The sequence below is a fragment of the Rhopalosiphum padi genome, chromosome 2 (assembly GCF_020882245.1).
Source record: "Rhopalosiphum padi isolate XX-2018 chromosome 2, ASM2088224v1, whole genome shotgun sequence".
Lineage (NCBI taxonomy): Eukaryota > Metazoa > Arthropoda > Insecta > Hemiptera > Aphididae > Rhopalosiphum > Rhopalosiphum padi.
In genome coordinates this window covers 53,952,447-53,978,500 of record NC_083598.1, presented here as the reverse complement: position 1 = coordinate 53,978,500, position 26,054 = coordinate 53,952,447, and the positions used below count along the sequence as shown (strand labels likewise).

At 22.1% G+C, this 26,054-nt stretch overlaps 1 protein-coding gene across 2 annotated transcripts in view; it reads right to left on the bottom strand.

Annotated features, from left to right (window-relative positions):
• Positions 1 to 26,054, bottom strand: part of LOC132921067 (glutamate receptor ionotropic, NMDA 3A-like) — a 130,970-nt gene that overhangs the window by 92,200 nt on the left and 12,716 nt on the right. Inside the window, exon 2 of one of the 2 annotated variants that reach the window (XM_060983895.1) lies at positions 19,368 to 19,549. The exons of the other annotated variant lie outside the window; for it this stretch is intronic. The gene's annotated coding sequence lies outside the window, so the exon portion shown is untranslated. The remainder of the gene's footprint in view (positions 1 to 19,367; positions 19,550 to 26,054) is intronic. 2 annotated transcript variants of the gene reach the window in all.

Sequence of the window (26,054 nt, the reverse complement as noted above, 5' to 3'; positions counted from 1 at the left end):
TTTATTGTCCAAAAACAGACCTCCACGTACAACCATCTAGTCTTTTGCATACCACAGTTTGAGAACCGCTGATCTATTCTATAATATGTAACATTATATTACAAAATATTCTGTCCTCAAAAATTAGTTATGTTAGCCATAGACGAACCTTTTTTTGTCCCTTTCTAAACCTATTATCTAATTCAAATTTTAATAAAATATTAAGATATTTCCAAATCTATAAATAGTTTTCTTAATATTAAATTATTTTAGCCCCGGAATTTTTTTTTATTAATTGTTATAAATATTCATTATAAATGTTATGTTCCGCCGGAGGATTGGAAATAAGATACAAGATATCACACAAGATTTTCTTGTAACAGTTTAAAAATATTAAAAATGATAGTTATAGGTAAAATTTGACAAGATCGTTAAAATTACAAAAATGTACAAATTATTTTGTACTTAAAAAAATATAAGACCTTTATCTTAATTGTTATTGCTTGAAAATGTATTAATAGGTTCAAGATTCCTCCTAAGTATTAATTACAGAAATCTGATAGACATATAATATGTAAAAAAAGCTTAACTCAAAATTAAACTAAAATTACTCTTATAAAAAAAAACTATCATTAAGACACTGGTCTTGTAATATCCAAATCTGGGGCCCAGATAACCTCTAAAAAATTCATTGCATTCAAGCATTTCAAAATAAAACTATTCGAATCATTGATGATGCCCCTGATATATATATATATATATATATAATCAAGCCCTACACAACGACTTAAAAATAAAAACTTCAAATGAATTTATAAAATTCCGTTATAAGCGTTATTTTCACATTCAACTTAAATTGTATAATAATCATTTAACTCAAACCATGTCTTCAAATTGACTTTTTAATAAGCCCATTCAGAAATTGTGAACGAAAAGAAACTTGTATCTTTACCCTAACAAAATAAGTATAAAATAGTATTTCTTCCTCTAAACGCGGTGTATTACTAATGGGTGACTTCTCCTATCAAGCCAATCACGTTATTTATTATAATTCAAAAACTTTGATCAAAGAAACTTGAAACTTTTTACTATTAAATATATTCTTATTTTCTATTCACATTGATATCGTCCCAATATTTAAATTCATATTAAATTATTTATACGACGAAGCTATATTATTTTATAAAATGTAAATGCATTTTTTTTTTTTAGTAAAATACTTCAATCTATCATAATATTATTAAAACGCATTTAAAATATAAATATATTTTTATTTAACTATTATATTTACTCATTTTATATTCAATAAATTATTTCCAATTAAACTTTATTTAGAAATTAAATAAACCATTTTAATTAATTGATTTGATTTAAATATTTAAAATAATTTAGTATTCAAATTTACATCAAAATAATAGTATAGGAACTATAACACCATATATATTTGAAGTATGAACGAATATAAAAAAAAAAACATCGAATTTAATATAAGTTATAGATACATCAGCCATAACTAGATTGTTACTGTTTTTTATAATTACAATTAACTGTATAAAATAAATTTAATTATATTAATCCTATATTGATTCGTATAATCTGAACTCTAGCATATTATTGTACAGTATTCCAATATCAATGTCACTCTATTCCAATCAAAAGTTATAGTAGCGCTATTAATAACCAGTATAAATATGTTATAGTTTATAAGTTATAAATTATAATATTAGAAATGTACACCGTTTTTTTATCGGTTTTGACACATAAAAGTCCATAACCCTCCAAAAAAACCTGACTCAATAAATAATCTTTATAGGTAACAGACGTACAGTATACACGATTAATCCATTACGTACACGATCGGATATAAACAAATAAATGACAATGAAGACAAAATGTTGCACTGCAACATTAATTTATAAGCAAGCAAATAATACTACGCCACATTTATATTTATTCGATAAACTTTATATTTTGATACTCAGTTTATAACAAAAAGTTTTTTTAAATTTATTTTCTCAAAGTGGTTTTATAGGGCAGTATAAGTCTCTACGGTATGGTAACAGCAACAACGATTTAAAATTAACAAAACCAAGCCTATTGCTTTTTTTTGTATAGGTTTCGATTACTATATAATTTTATAATATAATAATTGATGACTATTTTTTGTGGCCAGAAGAATTTAATTGTTCTAATATTATGAATAATAATATGACAAGTTTTGTTTTGTAGATCTAATTTAATATTATATTTATAATATAATTATAATATAATATTAAATTAGTATAGGTATATGTATTATGTATATAACAGTTATTTATACATAATATTATCAGGCTGGAAAAAAATAAAATTTGACATGGTTTTAATAAAATAATAATAAATAAATATATTATAAAAAAATAATATAACTCAAATATAGGTATTAATAATTGCAAGATTTTGAAACAAAATATTGTGTGATTCATTATGAAATATTATTTTATAGTAGCTTAAAGTTTATTAACAATTAAAAAAAAAAAAGTTTAAAAAGTATAATTCTAGATTAATTCTAGACACGTTTTAAATTATACTGTTAATATAATATATCATTAATTACAATTTATAAGGTATTGTTTTACAATAATCTTACAACATGATATTGTTAATCAAATGTGTCATACATCTTAAAATTAATATTCAGTTATCAATTAATCATATTCAGAGAATATGGATATTATCTAAAGAAAATGTATTTCATGAATATGAAGTTGTTTACAATGTAGAATTAGAATACCATTTATAAGAAAACTAGTAAGAAGAAAGCAAAATTTAAAGTAAACTTAAGTTTATATATTCTATTTAAATAGATTCATTCAATTGACAACCCATTGCCATGAGCTACAATAATGTAATATATTAACTTTTACGTGCGTTAAAAGTTGAAAATTAACTATCTTTGAAGTTACCTAAACATAATTTAATTTCTAATTTATTTACTATCCAAAAAAAGTATTAAAAATAAAAATCAATTATAAATAAACTTTTGAATTATGCCTAGGTAAAAAAATTAAAAAGAGTACAGGATCTGTACTACATGATAATGTTCAATAATTTTCTTGTGTAATTATTAAATCAAGTATCTATAGTTAAATATTATATAGCCACTGTATATCAAACTGAGGTGCATTTCATAGTATATGTTACAAAGAAAACATATTATAATTTTAAATTCAAAAACAGTATCAGTGATAATTATTTAAAATAATTAGTAAATACAAATATAGAAACGTTCTATTATAACACCATTTATTTATTTTATATGATTATAATATAGTATAAGAGATTAAATGTTTAAAAAATAGGTGTGTAAAATGATAAAATAAAATCAAAACGATTTGTCAAAAATACTAATTATAATAATATTTTTAAAAAAAATGACTATAAAACAGTTAAAATACGTATATGTACTATTAATTCTAAGTATACTCGTACTTTTTCCGATTAAAAAATTTAAGGTTTTCTTTGTTTAAATTAAATAATATGTAACACTACATATTTATATAAATATTAAAAAAAAGAAATAAAACCAAATATTATTTAATGAAATTAATATGCATCCAAGTTTTCATCCTATAGTCATTAAACAAGATCCAACACGAAATATGTATGGATTACGTTCTTGTGAAACAAAATTGATTATTGTTATAGTTTCGACAATACGGAATTAGTTTAATTATGTAGACTGGCATTTATCAAACTCATAAATGACTTGTACACAATTTCCAATTAACATTAAAAATTAGATAAGTAATACGTTTTCTAAAATAACACAATCTTAGCATTCATACTTGATATTTTAAAATAGAATTTCCATAGTATTTTAATACTGAATTTTAAATTAGGTGTTGGTTATTGATTAGTTTAGATTTAAATAAAATATCATTGTTTTTTAATTGTCAACACAAAAAAAATGTCAATTTCACAAAATTTATACCTATTAATTTATATTTTTTCAAATCATCACCAGTTAAATGCTAGACTATTAATTGTTATGCTTTCATAAATAGGTATATCAAGTATAAGTGCTCACGGAGATCTGACAAATGAAATAATGAAATAACTTTTGTTCTAATTAATATTTTTATAAAATTTCATTTAAATATAAGTCATAGGCACTTGCACTACATTTTTAGTATACATTTTTTATTTTTTAAAACAGAAAATAAAAAACTTAAAAATTGATTAAAAAATTATTAAAATATTCGAAAATAGCCAATTTATAAATCTGATTTAAAAAAAAAATTTAGATGGTAAAAACATTTTTTTAAATCCAATGACTGATTTTTTACAATTTTTTTAAATATAAATATTCTTGTTAGGTAAACTACGATCTAGTTTATGTTAGAAACATTATAATTTCAAAAAATTTAATGTTTTTTAAAAATATTTTATATAAATATTTTTTAATAGGTGCTTGTTAAAATCTAACTATTTTTTTAATGTTTTACATAAACTAGATCGTAATTTAACTAACGAGAATTGGCTATTTTCGAATATTTTAATAATTTTTTAATCAATTTTTAAGTTTTTTATTTTCTGTTTTAAAAAATAAAAAATGTAGTGCAAGTGTCTATGAATTATATTAATTTATAATTTATAATTTTTAAAAATATTGATTAGAACAAAAGTTATTTCATTTGTCAGATCTTCGTGAGACACTCCGTATATATTATAATCATTAATTCCATACATTTATAATTGTTTTTTAATTAATTAAAATTGATATACTAAAGGCAAACTCAATCATTCAAATTTAATTTTTGTTATATTTTATGATTTAAATAACGTTAATTAACTGTGCATGATATTTTGTATATGATTACCCTAAATTGAAATTTTTCAATTTTCTTTTTTTTTTTAATGTTGAACAATGTCCACCAATTTGTTCTATGTTATATTTATTTGATTGTATTTTAATATAACAATTAGTTGTTTAATTTTATAATACAAAACATAATAAATATAATTTACCAAAATCATTTTTATTTTATTCACCATTAAAATATTTGATTAATGTAATGAAGTTTGTGTAGGCTCATGTATAGCTTATATTCTATTATACACTTTATAAATTAATAAACTAAAATATGTTTCCAACAAATAAACATTTATATGATTATAATAGAAATAACAACATTAAAATGACACTTAGTTGTACTACCTTAAAAATAATAATCATTATAGTTATTATTCGAGAGTAACTCCTTTATAATTATTTCAAATATCGTTTTGACAAGACAAACATTAATTTGATATACATAAATACAAAGAATGACATATTTTGTAATTGTTGACTACATACTGTAAATTACTGTTCTTAACGTCTTTAGTATTTATCAACACAATATTTCTAAAGAATCCCAAAAATAATAAAAAAAACGCAATTTCAAAACGTGTACGTTTAGATGTATATACAACTAACATTTTTGATTATTGGTTAATTTTATAAGGATAAGATACGATGTTAATGAATTTGTGCGATTAAATGTAGTGACAATAATTATACTAAACACTTATACTACTGAGTAATATTCATATTATACACGAAATAATATATTTTAAAATAGTATGAACTGAATAGAGTTATAAAAGATATTATGAACGTAATGCCTTTTTTTATATTTGTTTGAATTTAATAATTATTATTTTAGTTGTACATGCTATGATTAAAATGAGTCTACAATCGCTAACAGGTAATGTTCTATTATATTCGTATAAGTATTGTCTACCACGTGCAGGAATTGGAATATATATATATATACTAATAAAAGATACATGAATTGCTATTGTTTCATATATATAATATATTTCTAGTACCTAATAACTGTATTGTTATTTTGTTTGAAACATTTTTTATAAGAAATATATAGTTTGCAGTCTATTGAATACGTTTTGACTGCTTTACCTAATACTATTATGATCAAAAATGCATGCAGAATTATGATCCATGTAGGTACATATATATATATATATATATATATATATATATATACATTTATGAATTAATCAAACAAGTATGTATAAAATCTAAAATAATGCAATTTAATATTTTTTAAACATATTATCTTGACATTTAAAATCATGATATATACTTTTATCAATGTACCTATCAAACGAAAAAGAATAATATATATATTATAAATTAAATAAAGTAAAAACCACTCAAACCGTAAAACTAACAACATAGTGAATATAAAAACAAGACGGACAAGACTTTGAAGTAGGTAACTAAATATTTTACATTCAGTTTCCATATTTATATGTATGTAAAGTAGTAAATAAATTATAATCAGAATATATTTCACGTTTTATAGAATCATTTAAACTTCAAAAGTTTCGCCGAATTATTACTATTTACTTTAATATTGTATGGCATTATATAAACAACGTGTAGACCTTAAGTGAATTACCAATTTAGGTCTATTGGATTCTTGAAGTTTGTTAAAGATATCTAATAGAACATTCGTATTTTAGTGAATTTCTTTATGAATAAATAATAATTTACATAGATATATAAACTAATTATAAAAAGTAGAAACTAGTTGTGTTGTATGTATAGAAAGTTTTAAGTATACCTTGAAGTACTATTTAATATACACTCAGAAATCAGAATATACCTATACTACGTTTTGTAAATCCATAAATGAATTCAAAATGTATGGTATATTGGTATAACCCAATTATTTCACTAATAGTGTTTAAAATTTGAATTTTATAGACCATTATAAACAAAAAACCCAATCTGAGGAAAGGAAACGGCTTTATCTTATAATATATATTATTTAATAGGTTGATATGATCTTTGACAAATACATTTGATTACCATAGAATGGCGTGTAAAAAATTTTAAAGTATAAATAAGGTGGTCTATAAATTTCGAAAATTTCATTCTGTACAGAAAATTATTTTAAAGTAATAGACAATGTTTCAAGTTTCAATAATTATTATTTAAAAAAAAAAATTTAAATCGTTATTTTAATTTGAACATATAATTTTTTCAAAAATGTGACAACTTATTTTCAATAATTTTTATTTGAAAAATTCAAATCTTTGGTATTTCTTTTCTAAATTATAACAAAAAAAAAAAAAAACCAAAATCGGTTTTGTCAAAAAATAGTGTTGCGTAAAAATGTACACTTTTTCATTATTTTTTATAAACTTTTTCACAGTTATTAAAAAAAATTAATATGGAATTAAAGAATTTATATTATCGACCATACAAATAACAAAATATATAAACTATTTCACCAAAAACTACTCTAAGTAATGGGAATAGAAGCAAATTTTCTCTAAATCTGATAATACACTCATAAAAAATACATACATAATTTAATAATTATAAAGTCCTTGCTTCGATCAAAATCATCTAAAATTGACAAAATACAAGTGTATTTTAAATTAAAATTATATATATTTTGGCAGAGAAAAACTTGTTAATACCCTTGTAAAACAATAAACAATAATACCTAATTATAGGTAATTATACCTATAATATAATACTAAATTGTGACAGTTATATTGTCGACCTATTGTATTATAGGTATAATCGATTAATTTAGATTTTTATAAAATTCAGGAAACAATTATTTCAACTAAAAAATACATATTTATTTTTTAAGTGAAACAATTTAAAATTATTTACAACTGCCAATCGTCTTATTTTTTTTACAAGATATTATTTCATTGTTTGATAAATTTAGTATTTCTGTATTTGTTTCTGAATATAGTCTTTTTTTTTTATTATTAATACAAATATTTTAGAACCTTTATTTTAAGGAAAAAATATTGTATAGAATAATCTTATGTAATTAAATTTTATTAAATTAAAAATTAATTTTTTTCAAAATCAGCATTTTATTGTAAACTGGCAATCAGAATCAATTTAAAATTGTTAAAACAAATTATGATGTTTCAAATCTAAATTAATCATTTTAAAAACAATTATAGTCACTTAAACAATTATTGAAAGATAAGATAAAAAAATAAGGTCAACGAAATTGAAAAACCACAAGATTAATGGCTCGAGAAAGACGTCAATAACCGTTAAACAGCCGAATGATTACTGACAATTGTGCAAACGCAGAATGATCAAGATAATTTATGACCTGCAAAAGCTTCCCATTTTCTAAATAATGATATCAGCGAAAACAATTAAAAGCTATGAATATAATAACGCATATTATACATTTTTAACTACGGCGTATTGACGGTAAGATAAAATCGTAACCAGAATGGCTACTAAACTCACTGTTTTCGTGTCCACAAGAAGATACTAAAAAAGTACACACTACACGTTTTATCTATAGGTAATGCATTAGGCACTGACAATAACATTACTCTAGCTATATCATTTATTATTGTTCTAATGTTCTTCATTAAATACAGCCTGTTAAAATAATTATAAATATTTTATTTTATTAGTTAATTACACAAAATCTAGGTATATGTAAAATTTAGTTAGACTTTAAGTCGATGTCATATGTACAATTGTATGGTCACTAACTGCGTAACCACTGTAACCATGTACTACATATAGGTACTTATTATTTATATAAACGGACATTAAATTAAAAGACTCTTCAAATATAATTGTATAATGTTTAAGTATTTATTACTGATTGTGCAATTGTTTATTTGTAAACACAGTGTTAATAAAATATTATCTAATATATAAGATAAAACAATGCTATTAATATTTATTAACAAATTATGTATTTAATGATATTAAAATAAATATTGATTTAGGGTTTTTCACACATTTTATGTTGAATAAGGTATATTTTAAAATACATTCCTCGATCTGCTAATAATCTACAAAGGAAAGAATGATTGAGGTCTCGCTTTGATAACTTTATTTCAGAGCAATTAGATAGAGTTGTATTGAATAATAAATTTAAAATTAGTGTTTAACTATTACCTTAAAATAATTTGTTGAGTTGATCAAAGATTAGTGTTTTTATAATTGTTTTAACATTAATAGTTATCAAGAAAATGAGAATACTATTTACTTAATCCATGTATCCACTTTATTTTAACACTTTTATATAATTATAACAAAACATAATATCATAAAAAAAAAGTAATAAAAAATAACTTAGAAATAAACTTGATTTTCCCTAGTATTTTGATACCTTATGGAAATTTATAAAAACAAAATAATAATTCAAAGAAAAATTAAAAAAATATTGTTGCTTGCACACTTAAATAATTTTTGTGAAACCTTAGTAGGTATATGTTATACATATATTCAATGTAATGTTATTTAAATCATTTATTTTATGTAAAAAGTATAAAAAAATTTCTTTAATAGCAACCTATGTACTGTTAGATTGTTTATGGTGTGTACTGTGTAGGTTACATATTAAATTTGGTTTAACGTCTTTTTTTACAACTTGTAAAAGTTATATTTTATTTATAAAATGAACTATAAAGTCATAAAAACATAAATTGAATTGTTATTTGTACCTACATCGTAGTTCCAACTAGACTAGATTATTTTTATTCAGGTAACTTGCAAACAAGATATTATAATACTATTTATGCACATTAAAAAAAATATGTTGAACTGTTTGTAATGATTAGAGAAAAAAATTTAAATAGTTTTATGCGATATTTCCCCCGTGATATACTATCTAGCAAATATTTTATTACTTGGGACCATTAATGAATTATTAAATATGTTATTGCTTCGGTAATATACACCATTTTTGAAATTTTCAATAAGATATTTGGAGTTATGGTCCTTATTTTTTCTTTATTTTAAATAAAAATCTATAGATAGAGGCACAATAAGTATATATGATAAGAGTAGGAAGAACACATATCGTATTAAATATTAATTAAATAAACAAGTTAAAGAATTAATAAAAAAAATAGTTATGGTCCTAAATCATATTTCATATTCTATGATTAGTCAATACTAATTAATAACTATTATATTATAATTTATATGTATATAAAATAAGCTAATATGTAATATGTAATAGCAAGAATTAAATAATACCAAATATTTGTTTTGATATTTTATAATTAATCTGTTTCCCCGAGTCATGGTGTGCTTATATGTTATGACGGACACTAATATAACAAACATAGCCAAACTGCTAATGCCAAACATCTTTTGGTACGTCTATTAGAATACCAACAACGTTTGGATATTATAAAATCTAATTACAATCTAACTTAAAATTTATAAATAACAAAGATTGTAAAAAATATACTTAGTAAAAATTTGATGTAAGTAACCTTCTATTCTTAAAAAGAATTTGTCAATAATATCACATCATACATTTAAGAACCACCAAACGCGTAAATCAGATCATCTGTACTCATATCACCACTGTACAAGTGTAGGTACGGCACTATATAATATTATTAATATTACCTATATTACTAGATATACTACATATGGTTAGAAGAAAACACTATAGGTTATACCGGTTGAAGATTCGCATCAAAATTACATGGCACTGCTTACGTATGTATACTCTGGGAATTTCCACTCCAAAAGTACTATTTTGCCAATTTCCTAGAAACGTTTTATTCCCATAGTAACGTTTTCCCTTTTCAACCCCAGACTTGGAAGTTTTGTGTTTAGTTCTCGGGGTGCTGACGTGACGTCCCCAAATAATCTTAAAATTCGAAATTTCGATTTGAAAACTTTAAACATTTTTATCACATTTTTTTGTGAAAAAAATATATTTTAAAAAACTACGTTTTTACACATTTAGCATAAAAGTACTTTATTTGAAGTCAACGTTTAAAGTTTGGGTACTGGTGTGATGGATCTACTTTGAACCCAATATACAAATAAAACAATACGATCGACTGTAATTGACCTTGAAGATGGATGCGTAGAAAATAGTTGCGACGACCGTTTCGTTTTATACGTACACATGAACATTTATAGTGGAAATTTACCTTGACTGGAGAAAACTATAATGGTTACCCACTTTCCACGAGTACCGCAAACAAATATGATCCGTGGTCGCTATAGGTCATCAGTTTCCCCCTCGTGAGTTTTGCTTCCATCCAGTTCATAATGGTCCGGTTTACTCAATGCTGTCTGCAAGTGTGTATATACTTATAAAGTTGTGATAAAATGCAACTTTAGATTCTGAGTGGAAGAGTGAACATACTTATTGATTTTACAGTATATGTCTAGTTTTTAGTTTTCGAAATAATAGGGAAAAACTAAAAACCAGCAGGAAAATGGAAATATTTTCGAAAAAATTTAATTAACAAGTGAAAGGTATTTAATTTTATATTGTTAATTTAAATATTTAGTTTTATACTTATGTCAATTAATTATTTATTTGAAATATTACTATAATAAAACATTAATTATAGTTATTTGTTTTTATCTTTTTTAAACAAAAATATTTTTGTTATTGACAATTTAAATCATAAGTAATGTTAAAAATGTATTTCATATGAATTTAATAAATAGTTATTTTGTTCAGTTTTATAAGATCTAACTGAGTATTTAGAAACTTTTTTAAAACCTTTTGCCTACAGTAATTTTAGAGACAAAAAACGTGTAAAAAATATTTTGATTTTTTTTGTTTTAGAACTAATAGTTTTATTATTTTAAAATATATTTGTCAAAAATAAAATACGAATGTAGACATGGTAAGTAGTAACACATCATTTAACAACATTATTGGCACCTAAATTTAGTTTCAAATACTTGTTTCTGATATATCAGTTTAATGATTTAATATCTGTTAAATTAAAAATGTTAGTAAGACAATAAACAGACATAAATTCTTAATTGCAGATAGTAACATACAATTGTATTATTTCTATTACTTCTATTCTACTTCATAAAAAACTCAAAAATAGAATAAACTTATTTCATTCTATTTTCAATTTCTATTTATTTAACTAAAAATAAATCCCATTATTATCAATATTATAATATTCAGAACCAAGTTTAAAAATAAATGCAGTTTTATGTAAATTACATAAAATTAATAATAATATTTTTATTTTTCTAATTTATGAATATCAGCATGTTATATCATTAATTCGTAAATAAAAAAACAATTTGTCATATTTAAGAAAAACTACAAATTGACAATAATTAGATCAATGATCAACAATTAACGTTAAAAAGAAAACAGTAAAAATATAATATTAACTTTTTAATTGTTTTGAAGATAATATGACTCACAAGTTACAATAGAATCTAGACCATATGATTTTCGCAATACATTTTATAAAAAAATCTATTTAAAAATACTTTTTAGAGTTTTATATAATTTCAGTATTAAGTATTTAAAAAAATTCTATGGATTAAAGTTTAATCATTAAACCTATATTTTTAAACTCATCAGTGTTGAAACCATGATTTCGATTAAAATTCAATAATAATATATTCTATAGTTTTATAACTTATTATTGGATTATTGAATTGAATATATAAACTTGTATTCTCTGATTTATAGTTTATAAATTATAATATTGGTTTATTTCATTACATGTATAGGTATATGATAATTGTACCTTAATTTACTACCAAAAGAGCAATCTTTACATTTTGTAAATTAAATACATCATAATTCATTAAATCAATAGCTTCTTCGCTACACCGCTGGGAATTTAAAATTGAACCTAAAACAATTGCAATAAATCACGTTAAACTTTCAGTTTACTTGTAAATGAACAAACAGTCATGGTTTTCACTGTAAACTATATCAGATAACATGTATTGTAAATTCAGGTGTATTGCACATTTGGCAATAGAACAAAAAAAACTGGCTAAATATCAACCATATGAATGTTATATTATATATTATTTTGAACAAAAGTTTATTACCTATATATATATATATATATATATATATATACATGGTTTAACGTATAAAACACACTTAACAAAGTTTGTCTATGCCAAACTTTAAAGGTAATATTGTAATATAATGATCTAGGTTTTGTTGATTTTTTAATTAGTTATTCAAGTTTTAGATGGTATTTTTGAAAACCAAATTTGAAAAAAAATAAATGCGATAAGTGACTACCATAATTTAAGATATTCAAGACTAAATACGATTATTTAATTGTATATTATTGAATTGAATATAACGAAATATTTAAATTGTATTATATATTCCGAAGGCAGTAATGTATTTTTAAACGTGATAACAATGATTTAAACGAATAATAGTGGCAACTCTCCATTAAAACGCAAGCCGAACTTGTGTAACAAAATAAATCATTTTAATTCCTTTCATGATTCTTGAACATCATTATGGTCTACACGTCTGAATACTTTTAATTCATAATATTATGTGCTTATAATTATTATCACTTATAGGTATTATATTGTTAACATAACTGGTTCTTTTTTATTTATATACCTAACAATGTTATTAATAAGTTAGTTTTTCTATGTACTAATGCCACTATGCATACTGTTATTTCGTTATTTCTTTGCTGTTTGCAAATCATCGCTTATGACCAGGGTCGGCCTGGCCAGGGCCGAAGGGCCGGGATTCCTGCCTGGGCCCTTGCCGTATTATAGTTCCTGGGCCCCTGTACTGGCTGTACTGTGTTACCCCAAAATACAGTATAAAATTATTATTGGGCTCTAGAGAATAATTCCTGCCTGGGCCCTCAGGTACCCAGGCCGACCCTGCTTATGACGAAGTTCAAATAAATAAATATGACAATAATAATGGTGGAAAATAAAATATTATACTACATGTATCTAATGATTCAAAGACTTAGGACCTAAGTGAATCTAATATTATGAATGAAAATTATCAATAATTGATAAAGACAATTTGGAATTCAAGAGTGACCTTGGATATTCTAAATATCTTTGTGAATACCTATATAAATTCCATTGTTAAGACTAACAAACTTGGGCTCTTTGATCCATTATAACGACTGCCAAGTATCCCAAATATTATCAGTTTTCATTCCGATCGACCATATATCGACCATGCTACATAATATTATGCAAAAGTCAAGGATAACATTATTTAGGTAATAATTATCGTTACAACGTTTATGTTCGACGGAATTCATTTATATACTAATTGTGGTCACATTCAATAATTAAATAAATTGTAGACTACCATCATACCGGGTAGTCATAAATAAATTGTTTATATAATACGTTGGTACATCTACTGAAAAAAAATCGACCTTTCATGTAATTTAATAAAACAACAAACAAGAAAAGTATTGATCATAAAAATAAAATTATAAAATTCTACTGTTGATATTGTGTTATAACTTTTCTTTATCGTAAACTAAATTATTTTGGTGAATATATACACCAGTAAACAAATTGAAATGTCATAATAAAAAAAATAATTTCTTATAGTATTTCATTCTCTATTTTGGATATTTTCTTAATTTAATTATTCTGGAATATTTTAGAATTCTTGCTTATTCTTGTGTGTTCCAAGAATCAAGATCCTACAACTTTAACGTCCTACGCTGCAGCCAGTATTTTGGAATGACAAATATATATATATGTATTCAATTTCAACTCTTTGTTTTAACTTTAAATATAAACCCAAAAAAGGTTCTTCAGTGTCTTAAAAAAGTATAAATTGTCCGAAGAGAATTCTATTAATCTAAGTTCACCAAAAAAAATTCTGTAATACTTTTAAAAATTAATGAGCTAAACATTAATTAAAAAAGTAAGTAACGATGTAATTAATTATTTATTAAAATGTGATAATAATTTTCATATTAAATTAACTATTTTTTATTATATAGCCTTAACTTTAGAGATATTATTTATATGGCTGGAATATAATTTTTATCGAGTTTATTACTAATGTGTGGATTTGCTTATCAGGTAATAAAAATCTGTAAAATTAATTGTTCACATACTAGTTTCTATACATTATATTCTAACGACCGAACGTATAATACTAAATCTATCATATTATATGAATAAAATAAAAAGATAATTAATGATCTTTCTGTACATATATATAATATACAACTTTAATACTATAATTTGTAAGTCCATTCTTCGTAACATCAACATATTATAATATGACCTTCATACGAGATTAGCTTAAACGAAAGTAAAGTTCCTTTAAAATTAATTTTTCGTATACAATGATTTGTATTGCTTTAAACATGTTTTTGTACATATTATGTAATTTCGCAATGATTTAGGTGATAAAGTAAAATGTGATTGATTTTTTTCAATTACTTAAAGTACAATAATATTGATAAAATAAATAAATAAAAGCATGTGATTGGTGTGTACTTGTAAAATCAGAATATTTATTGCTTATTTCAATGAAAAATATTGGTTTTTTAACTGAAAAATATACTACATTGTATAAAAATACTAAATAATATACAGAAGCACTATGATGTGGTTTTCACGTATTAATATTTTAGTAAAAGGAAACGAAAGAAAAGATTCGTTCACGTACTATATAAACGGTTATAATTCCATACATTATTAATGGTTCACAAAAAAAAGCATTTCAAAAATAAGTAATAGGTAACCAACTATTTTTTAAATAATAATGAACTAAATGAGTTATATGTTGAACCAAACCCTCTTCGTTTTAAAATAACTTAAATTAATATTTATGAGCTTTCTTTTATATAAGTATATGGTAAATTAAATAGTTTAGTAAGACATTCTATAGGTCCTATCAACTCTAATACATATAAATAACCATTTTCAGTTATTTATCTAGTACCATTTGATTTGTAAAACATATTATTGGACAATTAAATAGGTAATTGCATTGTTAATATAAACTCCCATTCTCTATCAAACAAGATATAATTACTAAATTTGAACATATTTCTTCAAAACTTTGAAACAGAACTTTTATTTTACGTTAAAAATAATTGGTCAAACGTGGAAGTTTTCATTTTTGAATAAAATCGAGAATTTAAAGTGAAAAAACATAGCCACTAGTCTCTTATGTGACTGAGACTATAATGTACTGTAGTTCGGAGTTCTAGACTATACCAAAGATAAACATTCTCCTAGACCATGTTTAACTATTATTTGTCCAAAAATTCTAAAAGTATTATTGAGTTTGATATATTTTATGGTCTTATTGATAATAAAAAAAATATAAAATAATTTTCCTATTTTTATATTTTACCTAATTCGTGATATTGTATACATTTCGTATTTTCCATTTTTAATTCAATAAGTCATCTATTAGTTATTAGTGCATATTATGTATATACATTTTAAAACTAGATAAAGTTAAGTCATAATTCAAGCTTGATATTTAAAGAAAATTAATTTTAGAAGAAATGTTTTAAGAGAAAACTGTTAGGTGTAAAAATTTAAAATTATTATAAAACTTAATCCCAGAAAATATAGTAAATACTAAAAATGTAATGTCATATTATATAAAACCGTTTGATTAATAGTGGCAGTTTATTGCATTTATTAAAAATATTAAGAAAGGTGCTAAAAATATTACAAATCGTATTATTAAATAAATTAAATGTTTAAAGTTATAGATTTTTAGATAGGTACTTAAGTAATATTTAGTTAATACAGCATATGGACTGTACAATATATATAGTTCATTAAAAATTAGTAAGCCAAAAATACAACACTTACAAATAATCACTCAAACAATCCCACACACAAAATAAGATATTAGTAAAAAATAATAATACATTGTTCCATTTAATAATAAAAATAAAAGCTCTTTAGAAATTGAACTATAAATAATATTATGAAAATAAAAATCATACATTTCTAACAAGATACTTATATTCAAATAAATGTTATAGTTGGTAAATACCACGTGTCTGACTTAAAATCAAAAAAACAAATTATATTCAAACCAGTAAATATGGCTTTTATTATTAACGTAACAATTACAAATGAATATACATTTATGATTTACAAAATATAATGAACAACAATTAAACAAAATTACTATTATCTCTGTCTTTATATGTATCTAATAAAATTTAGCCTGTATAAAATTTTAAATATTCTTACAAAAGACTTATACAATTATATTGAATAATATAATTATTAAGATTTATTAAGATGCAGAATAATTTTAATTTATATAAATTTCTCTTTTCTTTATTTTAACAGTTTTTCAAAAATGTTTAACTATCCCAAAAATATCAAATTAATAATAAAGACATAATTACAAACTAACTAATTTCTAAATTAATTTTGTTCAACATTTACGTCTGTACAAAATCTGTACAAAGTATTTTTTTTATTAATTGAACGTTTTTATCAATAATAATATATTTTCCAAATAATTTACTGAATTTTAGTTTCTTATAGCAAGCATATTTATGTCATTGAATGTATTATTCTATTTATGCTAATATAATTGGCTAAAAATATTTCGAGAAAACGTTTACTTGTGAAAATAGAAAACCACAATTTTTGAAAATTATTTCCAAGTATAACTTATTATAATATTTTAGTATGTATTGAAACTTAAATACAAACAATACAACCTACATACATGAATATTAATTTTTCTGTTATTAAATCTTAATTAAAGCTATTTTTGTAATTTATATTTACAAAATGTATTTATTCATTGTCTTAATAGATATAATTAAAGATTTAAGATGAAAATACATTATTATAAGTTAACCTATATATAAAAGGTATATATAGGTATATAGGTATAAAGGAAATATATTTTTAGTTAAAAGAATAATTGAAGTATTACTCTACACTGAACTTTAAACTATCTAAGAGATTTTCTTATAAAGCATAAAGTTACTTGATAATTTAAAACAATGAAGTTCAAGTTAGCGTAAAATGCTGATTCGTTTTCTATCGAATCATAATCATTTAAGTAAGCATTTCTAGAACATCACAGCGAGAGACACTAAAATGCTCACTAAAAAGAAATTTTAATATAAAAGAAACACCCCTTTATACAAACATCAAAGTGGTTTCTCTACTTATTGAGAATGTCAGAGACATGAATGTATAAAATAAAACTCTAATTTTTTAGAATTTTTAATTAATGTTTTAAATTAACATGAAATTATAGCATTTTTAAAATAAATATATTATAATATGTATCTATTGGATTATCGCTGCAATCAAGTTATTAGACTTTTTATTGAAATTTAACATACATTGAACCATTTTAAAAATGATAAATAATGATTCATATTTTTTCTATTTTTGAGAAATATATTATTTTTTTTAAATTAGGATTAAAATAAATAAACCTAATTTCTCAAATAATACTCCGAATGCATTTTTCACTAATCTAACTACTATTTACCCAATTTTTTTTTTTTAAAGGAGAATTTACGAAGAACAATGTATGGACAACGTATGTAAGTTTAAGTAAATTTGAATTTCAAATTTATTAGGTTTTCATAAATTAAAATTAAATACGTAAGTCAGTTATTAGTATTAGACAATAACTTTTACTTACTTAAAACATCATCAGAAATTCAAAAAATAATATTAAATGGATTTTGTGTTTAAATTTAGTAAATACCAATCAAAATTTAAAGTTGAAACGAAAACAAACTTAAGACTTGGGATATTACATTTCTTATAAACCAAAAATGAAAATCAGAATACACAGATTGGTTTTTTTATGGAGTATCCTAAAAGATAAATTTGTTAATATAAAAACCATTGACCTGAAACAACAAACTTTTTAACTCAATTTTTTTTTTTAATCACTAACCTATTGTATTTTTAACAAGGATAATGTATATAAGCAAATTCAATATTGACGATCAGATCAGTAAACCATAGGTATTAAAATATTTACATGTAGATCACGCTTTTATTAAATTTTATAATTTATAGTTCATTTATAATTTTCAAATATTTGTCAAATTAAATTCAACCGAATAAATAAATTTAATTATTTTAATTAATTAACATTTTAACATTTATATAACTTCTTGATAACACTAGATTTTATGTATCATTAAAACTTAGAAACTTAAGTTAATATTATTTTTTACTTTTAAATATTAAATATATCATATAAGGAAATGTAATTACTGAAAATGTGAAATATCAAAAAATTCTAAGCATTCTTATAGTTAATATCAAGTGTTTAAAATGTATAAATATTATTAATATTACTAGTAGGTATTATATTAAAAATGAGTTACATAATGTCTTTATAACTATTTAAAAAAAATGTACACTCGCAATAATTTTCTCAAATCATGTGTAATAAGTTATTATTAATATCCTAATAAATGTTGTTCAATAGATACCTAGTATAAATTTAATTGGTTAATTTTATTACTATGAACACCACCATAGAAAATATTCACAAAAATCGATTTTATTGTAATAAGATTATACTGTAATATTATATGATTGATATAAAAATAAAATACAACTAATAGTTACTAACCTTAGTAACTAAATGTGTCCGAGCTGTTCATTCCACAAATAACAAAAATGTCATAAACACAGTTGGAAAAACTTGAAACTCTCTTGATATTTAGAACATCATTAATCTATCCGTGGTTCTCGATTCCAAAAGGTCCAATTCATCAAAAAATCTTGGGATCATTTTAAGACCTTACAGCGACCCTAAAAAATAATTTACAACACAATGATACTAATGATATGTACACTTAACTATTTTTGTAAATTTATGTAATGATCTTATAATATCGCAACGAAAAGACAGCAATTAAATGGGAAGTACCTAAAAAAAAACACTTACTCACTTTTGTTTATTTTTCACTATACATTATAATAGGTACTACATTGAATCATTTTCTTTTTTAATCATTATTTTAAATTTTACTAGGGAGTTTAATAAATTTAAAAATATTTCATAAAAATAAAAATATTTTAACATTTCAAAGTTTGATTACTAGTATCAGTAAGGTAAAGTAAATATATTACATACATTTAAATCATACATAATATATAACATTGATCTAATATACTCGTAGATATAATATTATGAAATTCTTAAAATAGATATGCATTTGATGATTTGATCTCAATTATTTGTTAACTAATTTCAATTTCTACAAACGTCACTACAGAACATAAACTTAAATTAACTAAAAAATAAGGTTTTTTGGTTTCTTATTGTATTGTTCCAACAGTAAAATATCTATTACTATAGTTTGCTATACTTAACATATTTAACAATGAAGTGCGTATTCGTTATGTATTATTATTCTATTTTTCTATTATTAACCATATACCTAATTAAACGAATAATGCAAGTTATTAGGTTGCATATTGAAATTTAATTTTTTTAAAACAGCAGTTACACAATTAATGATTTGAACATTATTATTATTGTTTATAAAATATCTACTGTTTTCGTTAGTTAATAAAATTGTTAATTAAAAAAGGAAATGTCTTATTTGAGGTGTAACATATTTGTATACATATAAAATGTTCAATTGATTTAAATTTCATATTAATATAAAGAAAAAAATATATTTCCTACTTTGTTAAAAGTGAACATTCTATATTTATCCAGGTTATTATTATTAACATATTTATATTGACTTTGGTGTTTAAGCTTCATAAAGTTTAAAGCATAATATAATATTTATTACGTTTTACTAGAAAAAGGGTTAAATACTATAGTAATACTATGGTAATGGTTAAATAATACATATTTTGTCTCTATTTCATCTCTAATTTATCAACAATATAAATACTAAGTTAAAAGTTAAACGATTTTATTTAAAAACTAAATAATTTAAATATATATTATACCTAATTAGATTCAAAATACTAAAAACTAGTCTTTTTAATACAGTGATACGAACCTTAACCTATTTATATCATTCTAGAAATTGTGTAAACTATTTTAAATGAACTGTCAAAAATATAAAATAATAATAATAATATTAATAAATATAATCCACGAAATATCACAATCATAATCTTGTTTTTATATAAGAAATAATTATATAATCTATAATAAAAAAGTATATAGAAATGATTATTATGGTGGCTTATTGAGTACAATTTGTATTCTTAATTTAATTTAAAATTATTTAAGAATTTTTTTAAAAAATATGATACCATTTATAAACATTTTGTTAGTTTAAAAATGTTCATCAAACCCAGTACAATAAGCAAACATTTGAATAATGGCCAACATTATTTTAAATTCAATTTTTAGTTTAATAACTAATAACGATGTTCTCGCTGTTACTGATCTTACATTTATATGGTTCACAGAGCTAATATTAGTTTTACTATATTTTACTTAATTTGAATTATAAATTTATACTGAACATAATATCGTTTTGTTAATCAGGATAGTTTAAGGTCATTCTGTCATGTAGCTATTCCAACCTTTTAGTTGTAATAATAAGGATAGAGATAATACAATAATACATTTTATAAAAGATAATATATACAAGTATTTCCAGAAAATGTTAAGGTTTTAATTATATTAGATACATTATCTATAAAATAAATCATTAAGATAAATAGAATTTATTAATATATTGCTTGTTATAAAATTCATATTTTTAGAAGATGTATATTTAAAGGTTTTTTCGTATTCCATTAATTTTAAAGATAAAATAATTATAATATATTACAAACAAACTAATACTTAGATAATAGCACTCATTTTCAATAGGAACATCATAGTAAATATTTTAATAAACTTAAAAATGTACAAGTTTGTTCATTTTTTAAAAATAAAATAAAATAAATTACATATTACGGCTAAAGAAGTAAAAATAATAATAGTAAGTAGGTATAATATTATATAACAATATAAGCAATACATTTAAATATAATATATATTGCGTACATCCTATAAGCCAAAATACTTACGTTTACTTTGTAGTTAAGTTTATAAAAAACTATATTCATATTTTATATTAACACCAAATTCTTAATTAATTCTTGTTAATTCAAAAAGTTTCAAAAATATAAAAACCATATTTATTTTATGATAATATAGAAAAATAATAGCTACATATGTTTAATGAGGATCGATATTGGTGAATTGCCTAAATCAAGAACGAGTTGCGACACGAGTTTATTACAGTATGAATTGCGGCTCGGGTTTACCATGTTATCTGCAAGAAGCTTATCGATTGTGCCGGACTGCCAGCTATCGACTTCGACGAACTATTTAATGTTTATTGTTTTTATATTTTATTTAAATCAACATATCATATAAATATCATATAAATATTTATATTGTATTAATCATAGTTTATAATAATATTATGAATTTGTCGTCATGTTTTTAGTTTTTAGTATTTTTTTTTTTTTTTATGTACAGCTATGAGAATATATTTTAATATTACATAAGTACCTACTACCAACTATAAAAAGGATTTTCATATACCTATACAGTAGACATTTGGATACAGTTACATTTAATCGAAACTGTATATCACAGATTACTTATAATGTACATAACTAATATATATTATTATATAACTACTCTAAGAAAAAAAATTAATAACGACCTATATTAAAAGTTAAAACTGTGTTAGTGATTGATTCTTTAATAACAAAAAAATATATGCATGAACAATTTTAATATATTTGGTAAGTGAAATGATAAATAATCAATTAAATCAATCTTTCATACTTACTCATTCTATACACTTATTAAATTTCTAAATTTGTAAGTTCCTTTGATGTATTTAAAATAATTTCAAGAGGGATTTATTACTGATGTACAAAGTACATATAACTTTTTATATAATTATGTATATTTTATATATTCCAATCTTCACATAATCAAGGAATATTTCGTTGTTGATACACACAGTGAATTATAAAAAGTATATTAAACATTTATACTTTGTCTTTGGTATTTTTATCCCATGAAATACTGTTCACCTCAACTGTGAAGTACAGTGAATTAAAGTAAATTTTAAAGATATTTTAATTTTTCTCTTGCGGCACAATGTATATATAATTACTTTAAATTTAATTAAAATATATTAATGTAATAATCGGATTTAACCTTTATTGTTAAAAAATATAATAGTTTGAAGTATTTAAGTAACCACTAATTAATTCTTTTTTTTTATATCTATTAATTTTTGATTGATAAATATTATTGAATTATTCAACGAGTATCAACCATACATTTGTGAATTTTCCTTTTATTTAATAATTTATTAATATTTCCTAATTTACTAATAAAATATTAAAGACGATTTCCTACTTTTGATTTTTAACCACCTACTAGATTTTATTCCAGAAACCATGCCCAATGTTAAAAATAAATACAAGTTTTCTACTTCAAAACACGAAGATAAACATAAATACATATATATGTATAAATTAAAAAACATACACATATAGTGAAATCAATACATTTCTCGTTCCAGTAAAAATCTGAAATAAATTTAAATGCAACTTGTGTTGGGATATTTTAAAGTATAAATTTCTATGATAAATTTATCAAATTATATTATTTATTCTGATTATTTTTACTTTTTAGTAACTTCTTTTTTATCATAACAGATAACTTTATTAATTAAAATAAAAACAAAAGACTAATTGATTGAACATTAAGTAGTTTTAATTACAAAACATAAAAAACCAATTAAATGCCATATGTATATGATAAATTAGATTTCCAATTTTTTTATCACTTATCTAAAAAAAGAATTCCCATCACAAATTACGTATGTACCTATTTATAATATGAGTAAACAGTAAATACTTTAATAAAGTTCTCTCTTTTTTAACTAAAAAATGAAATGAAATGGAAATAATCTATTGTAAATAAGGATCTAAAATTAAACATACGAGAATAATCAAACATTAAAAAATATAAATTCATGATTTATTTAATTTTATACAAAGAACATGATGTCCAAATCCTTGGTAAATTGTCAAATATAACTTATTATACATATTCGTTCAATAAATTGTTATTATTTATACCTCGCAACAGAGATATTTATTTATATTTATGTCTAAACTACGTTTTAAATTATCAAAATAATAAATACTTTAAAAAAACATTAATTCTACAAAATGTATTTTTACTTTAAATATACACAATTTACATAGTTATATATGTGTTTAAATTAAACTTATTTAAAGGCAATGCAATATAATATAAAAGTACATAAAAATTTATTTTATTTGACTAAAAGTCCAAAAAATTAAATTACGATTTTCATATACCTAGGTTAAACATTTTTAAGACTAAAATATAATGTTTTTAGTATTGGTACTTTTATAAAATATATCTATATTATTAATGTTACACCAGATATTTAATGAAACTTCTTAATGATAAAGGGTTTTGAATAATATCTTTTGTAAAAGATCTTGGCATGTTTGTATGAGTCATGGCTTCTATTAAATCAGTTTACTGGCAGATATAATTTATTATCAAGTGTTTTAGCAATCTTATATAAAAAATATTGGTCTAGAATATGTCATTTAAAAAATGCTTTATAATATCAATCATTAATTATATAAATGTATGATCGAATATTTGTAAAAACGTACCCTTGATATTATATAAAATATTTTTTGAGATTAACAATATTATTCATTTCACCTCCAAAAAATATAAATAAGAATTTATCGGTTGTCAATTCTGACTATTTAATTCTTACATTTCTGTAGTTATTCGAGTTGTAGAGACTAGAGATATTGATTAGGTACTTACACAAGATATTTTAAGTGGATATTACTTTAAACTGCCAATATTTAAGCTATATACATAAATATTTTAATAACGCTTATTTAACTTACTAATTTATTATATTATCATTATTAAAATATTTAGGACGTTTAACAGAATTTACAGAATAAATTTGATTTATTATGAACACAAAATTGATCAAAATAAATTTTAAAATTGTAAAAAAAAATATATTCGCCAAAATTAACGATACAGTAGGTACCTCCTATTAATATTATGATACATTAAATTAGCGAAAAGTATGAAATATTTTTAAATATTAGTATAAACTATTTAAATTAATATAATTAATTATATTACATAGATGTCCACATACTGAAATAATTTCATCATGTTATATAATTTTTATTTATTTTTATCAAAACCGTTTCCATATTTTCATTCAATTATCTATAATTAGGGTGTCAATTTTAATTTCTTAAAAAAACAAAAACAAATTATCTTTAAAAAATACAACTTAATGCACAGTTAGTAATATTAGAAAACGTTAGAAAATACCCTTAAATTTATTTTTGGTGTTTAAAGTTTTTAAATAAATATTTGTAACAATTTAAATACAGTGAAATCTATATACGATAATAACGGACAATCACGGAGCCATCATAAATGTCCCTTATAAATAAGTTTTTACCTATTTAGTGAAATTATTGTATATATTTTTCAAAGAGTTTTCGTTGCATCAACGCAATAAAATGTTACATATTATTTTTATAAACCCTAAAAAAATGTTGAAAATCCGCCCCTGATTTAAACTAATTGCTTAACTCACAACAAATCATGCGGTATGAGTAGTGCTATTGCGAAAAAAACTGATCTCGGTCGATTCTGAATAAACACTGAATAAGAACATTTGAATGATTGGTCTTTTCGTTTTATACGTAGATAATTCTGATATATTATAACTGATTATAATATTACTTTGATTTCATATTAACCTCGTAATTTAACGTGTAATCGCTCGTTGCGTTTTTGCGATCGGCAATGATTATATACGTTTATTATGTTGAGTTTGAACTAAGATTATTGACCGTTATGCATTTTTGGAACAAAATATTACTGTCCGCGTCTATAATAATACAAAGAATCCGTTATAGATAGATTGAAATACACTAAAATATTAATCTTATTGTCGGGACATTATCATATTGCCCGTTCGAGAGAAGTGTTCGTTAAGTCAAGTTTCACTGTAATTTAATAATAGGTACCATGTTTTGGGCTGTCTATCTATTTGCGTAGGTTCATTTAAATTATAACACAAGTAGCAGTTAATTAAACATTGTTTATTATCATTTAATTAAATTATTTTGTTAAAGTAAAAATAAAAACAGCATAACTTGGATTCAGGATTGTATTAACTATAAAATATGCCGGTAAAAATTTTACTGGAGGTATAATTATCATAGGTTT